Raw genomic sequence first — 6000 nt, 5'->3', positions numbered from 1 at the left:
TATCTAGAAGAGCATAAGAATCTTCTGAAACAATGTATATAAATTAAGAATTAGGAAGGTAAAGGAAGGGACTATTAGAGGGGTTGGTAAATTAAGATTAGGAGGGCAAGGTAATGATTAAGCATAAAGTAAATAGGGAAGAAGGATAGTGAGAAAAAATAGGACAAAGGGACACAGCTAGTAATTAGAAGCTTGAACATGAATGGGATGAATTTACCCCAAAAAAGGAAAGAGATGGCAGAATGGATTAAAAAATCTAAATTCAACAATATGATGCTTACAAGAAACAGAATAAAAAATGAGAGATACACATAGAGCTAAAATAAAGGACAGGAATATAATTTATTATACTTTAGCTGATGTAAAAAAAAGAGGGGTAGCAATTATGACCTCAAACAAAGTTAAAGCTAAAATAGATTTAATTAAAAGAAAAATACACTATGCATCACTGATATTATTCAATATTATTTTAGGCCATTTAAAAATAATTTTAGATAATCTAAAATACCTGAAAGTATACTTGCCCAAACAGTCCTAGGCACTACATGAACATAATTATAAGACACTATTTATACAAATAAAGTCAGACTTAAATAATTGGAGAAATATTATTTTTCATAGGTAGGCAAAGCCAATACAATAAAAATGACAATTTTACTTTATTTATTATCTATTTACATATATAATATATATTATCTATTTATATTAATATATACACTATATACTTATCTATTTATTCAGTGCTATCCCAATTAAATTACTAAAAAATTATTTTACTGAGTCATAAAAAATAATAAAGTTCATTTGGAAGAACAAAAGATAAAGGATTTCAAAGAAATTAATGATAAAAAAAATAAAGTAGGTTCAGCAGCACCACATTGCAAACTGCAGGGTAGTAAATATCAAAATGATACAGAACTGGCTAAAAAATAGAAAAGTTTGAGTGGAACAGAATAGACATACAATTCATTGCTGTAAAGAATATAGTAACTTTGTGTTTGGCAAGTGTAATGATTTAAATTTGGAAGATAAGAATTATTTGATAAAAATAGTTGGGAAAATAGTCTTGCTGAAATTGGGCTTAGACCAATATTTTAAACCATGTACCAAGAAAAGGTCAGGATGGAGATATGATCTAGATATAAAGGGAGATATCACAAGAAAATTAGAACATGAAACATATTACCTATTTGACTCGTTGACAGGAAGACAATTTATAAATAACAAGGGATAGATTCTTTTTGTACAGCAAAATTATTGTTTGGACATGTATATGTATATATTGTATTTAACCTATACTTTAACATTTTAAAATGTATTGGTCAACCTGCCATCTGAGGAGAGGGGATGGGGGGAAGGAGGGGAAAAGGTGGAACAAAAGGTTTTGCAATTATCAATGCTGAAAAATTACCTATGCATATATCTTGTAAATAAAAAGTTATAATAAAAAAGTAATAAAATAAAATAAATAACAAGGGTTAGAAAGCATTGTGAAGTGTAAAATGGATAATTTAGATTATATTACTTTAGGAGTTCCTTTACAAATAAAACCAATGTAGCTAAGATTAGAAGCAAAGCAGAAAATTAGGAAAAAATTTTCATAGTCTTAAATAAAGGTCTCATTTCTCAAATAAAGAACTTTGTCAAATTTATAAAAATATCAGTCATTCCTCAATTCATAAATGGTTAAAAGAAACAAATAGGCAGTTTTCAGATGAAGTAATTAAAACTATACCCTCATAAAAATCATCATGGATTAGAGAAATGCAAATTATAACAGATTTGAGATGTCATCTTATGCCTAACATTGGCTAAAATGATCTCTGCCTTTCAATGGGGAATGAGTAAACAAGTTGTGATATATGATTATAATGGAATATTACTGTGCTATAAAAAATAATGAGCTGATTGATTTTTAAAAAACACGGAAAAACTCGAACCTATGAAGAAAGATGCTATCTGTCTTTGGAAAAAATTGACAAATAGAAATATGTGTAGTGTGGTCATACATATAAATATATATGTATAGCTACATATATATTCATGTAGCTTTCTCAAGAGTAGGATGGGAAGGGAGAAAAAAGTATACAGCAAAGAACAAAAGAATTAGAAGCACAAAGCACAGAAGCCTTGAAAATAACATGCAATATTTATGGCATAGCTTAAAAGAAAAAAGGAAACAATCTAAAATGGAAATTTATGGTTGTATGTTAAATTCTCTTATATTCTGTTGTGTACATAGGAATGTTTTTTTTCTCATTTTGTATTTAAGTTTAAAATGAATTTTTTAAAAAAAGACTGAAATTCTTCAGTTTTGTAATTTTGCCCAGAATATTAGAAGGCAAGAGTTATATCTCTCTGATGACGCTCAGATTTATTGTCTTGCCAATGTGAGGCTATTAAAGATTATACTGGAGTTTTTATTCTTTTCCTTTTTTTCCTTTCCTTTTCTTTTCTTTTTTGTTCTTTTCTTTTCTTTCTTTTCTTTCTTTTTTTTTTTAAAGACTAAGTAGAACTGCAGAATCACAGAGTTAACAGGAACATTCACCATAATTTTTCATTTTATTTTTAAATTTTATTTTAAACTTAAAATATTTTTAATTAGCTAAAATCAGTTTTCCCTACTTTCATCCCCCTCACTCAAAAACATTCCTGGTAAAGCAAAACAAATTCCCATATTGGTGATGTCCAGTGTGGATTCATTACGCGCCTGAGTCCAACATTTTTCTCTTTGGTGGTGGGTAGCATCTTTCATTATTGGACCTCTGGAATCCTTAGTCATTGCATTTCATTTTATTCTATCTATCCATTTATCATCTATCTATCTACATGCCTATCCATCCATCCATCTGTCTTGTCTGTCTGTCTATCAAGTGGTCTCCACATCTTGCCCAGGCTAAAAGTACAGGAGCTATTCACGGACCCTATCCCAGTATTAATACTTAGTTATTTTTGCTTGTTATTATTAATTATTAGCAAGCACACAGTTTGCTAATGTGGAGCTAGAATCCAGGTCTTTGTACTCCTAGTTCATCTTTTTTTTTTTTTTTTTTTCTGCCAAAGCATACTGCCTCTGTAAATTTAAAATCATTCCCATTGGGGAATTGAATTCCCATTTCCTAAATGACCAATGAGGATACTAAAAAGGAAAGGTCTCGTTCCTGTAGAATCTAAAGTGTGATCTGAGAGATCAGGGTGCCATGCCCATGTGAGAGAGTGAGTTGAGCAAACCTCATGTGGCAGGCATGAGGTTCACAAATAGAATTTTATAGAAGCCCCATGGAATTGTTCATCCCCTGAGTCCTTGAGTGGTTTAATTATGTTCTGGAATAGGTCTAAAGGGAAATGGTAACTGGGCTACTTTAATTCCCAAAGACATTTCAAGCAATAAGGAATCCACAGTATAGCATTTTCCTAAAGATCTGATCTTCAGCATCGTTCGGGAGTGGCTTGCTACATAATTCCTTGATCTGTGAGCCTACTTGTATGTATTGTAGGCAGGACCCTATGGATAATGTCTGGATTGAATTTGATTTCCAGTTAATTCGACTCAATGCTAATCAATACTAGATGTGTAGAGAAGGTGACATTTTCTAGTTGCATCAAAGATACAAGGATTCAAAGCCTGTTGGGACATTTATGGAATAGATCTAAGCCTTTTCCTTATTAAGCTGTGATTCTGTGATTTCTGCATCAAAGAGAAGTGGTGTCTCATTCTCCACCTCAAGACTTGCTAGAACAGGTTGTTTTGCAAGTACAGGAATTCTGTGGGAGACATCTACCTGGAAAAAACATTTCAAGAATGATAACATTTTTCCATGGAAAGATGACAAACTTTTTTTAATATTATAAAAACAGGAGAAGCATTTAATATTTTTTAACCAATTCACTCTCAGGCCTTTTGCAAATTGTTGGAGAATTACAGAGTTTCTTAAGGGCTTAATTAGGGTAGAATTTTGTAATTTTACACAAAATGGTGAAGAATTCATAGACATTCTATTGGCAGAAAAATTTTTATAATACACATCCCCCTTAGGAATCCAGTATTTTGGAAGAATTATATTTGGTTTGCCTCTACTTTAAAAACAACTATATTTTGGTTTATTTCTATGTTCTCTTGTCTTTTTAAAATAAAGCTTTCATCTTAAAATGCCTGGGAAACAGGCATTTACCTTTTTAAAAAATCATTTATTTCATATCAATGTTATGTTATTTTTCCATGTAAGACCATAAAGTAACTCAATGACACTTTGTTCTATAAGCAGCACATAAAGTCTTTCTCCAAATCAGAAGGTTTTGTCAAGTAAACAAACATGTTTTTATGCCATTATGGAGACAATAATCTAGGTGCTTAAAAAAGAGTTTTGGGAAGAGCTTTGAAAATAGGCACCTCCAATTCTTAAGGGACTCTGAAGACGACCTAAAGGCTTTTAAGAAAAGGGGCCACAGAAATATACAATGTGAGATATAAGTGATGGAGACAATCAAGTCAGCCTGGCCATTCTCTGAAATCCTTAAGGCTCTGGAAAATCTACAATTCTTTGGAAATATTTGAGGATGTTTTGTGGGTTTGTCTTTTTTTTCCTGAGGAAATTGGGGTTAAGTGATGTGCCCAGGGTCACACAGCCAGGAAGAGTTAAGTATCTGAGATCAAATTTGAACTCAGATCCTGCTGACTTCAGGGCTGGTGTGTGGGTTTGTCTTTTTAAAGAGTGACTGATTTCTACAGCATCTGATAAGGGAATAAATAGGATAGTGAGTCTTCCAAGGCTTAGAAGAGTCTCCTCAGCCTCATCATGTTGATTTCTTGCTTCACTTGCTGATTTACCAATGACCAATTACTGTAAGACCAGAGGCAGAGACTAGTCTTTGAATTGGATGCAGTATCAGAGTGGCCAGAGGTGATAATGAAGAGGACCCTTAATGATGTTTTTTCTGGACGCTTCAGTGAATTGGGAGATGTGCGGTAATGAGGAGATATTCTAATTAATGTTGCTCATGATTAGAATAATAATAATGAGGACTTCATTAATCTTTCTAGACAAAGTAGGGGGATAAGGTCAGATCTCTGGCATGAGGAAAAGAGGATTTGTATTTCTTTTATTCCCAATCTACCTCAGGAAGGAACCTAGAAAGGATTTAAAATTTTTTTTAATAGTTTTTTATTTTCAAAATACATGTAAAGATAGTTTTTAACATTTTTTGCAAAATCTTGTGTCCCACATTTTCCCTCTTTCCTTCTCCCTATCCCTCCATACAATCCAGTACATGTTAACATGTACAATTCCTCATACACATTTTCACAATTATCATGTTGCACAAGAAAAATAAGATCAAAAAGGGGAAAAATGAGAAAGAAAATAAAATGCAAGCAAACAACAAAAACAGTGAAAATGTGATATTGTGATCCACTATCAGTTCCCACAGTCTTCCCTCTGGGCGCACATGGCTCTCATCACAACCGGAACTGCCCTGAATCACCTCATTGCTGTAAAGTCACATTCATCAGAATTGATCATCCCACAATTTTCTTTTTGTGCACAACGATCTCCTGGTTCTGCTCATTTCACTTAACATCAGTTCACGTAAGCCTCTCTGTGTAAGTCTTTCTGAGATCATCCTGCTGGTTGTTTCTTACAGAACAATAATATTTCATAACCTTCCTATGCCATAATTTACCCAACCATTCTCCAATTGATGGGCATCCACTCAGTTTTCACAAAGGGGTTTTTCAACTTGGAGAGTAGAAGAAAGACTACCATACTCATCACACCTGGGTGACAACCAAATGAAATGAGAGCTAATGGCGTCCCTAGGATGGTTCCCTGATATTATCTTCATAGAGAAGAAGACAATTCGATCATAATTTCTTCCCCTCACCCAGCCATTAAAAAAAAAAAAACCTTCATAACGAGAGGTAACATGAGCAGAATGTGGGGGATGTGGAGCTGGTGTCTGGAGCTGGCCCAGACGGACCCCTCTGGAGTGGGGCTGGTTTTT

The sequence above is a fragment of the Sminthopsis crassicaudata genome, chromosome 4 (genome assembly GCF_048593235.1).
Source record: "Sminthopsis crassicaudata isolate SCR6 chromosome 4, ASM4859323v1, whole genome shotgun sequence".
Lineage (NCBI taxonomy): Eukaryota > Metazoa > Chordata > Mammalia > Dasyuromorphia > Dasyuridae > Sminthopsis > Sminthopsis crassicaudata.
Note: the sequence above shows the minus strand (reverse complement) of the source record.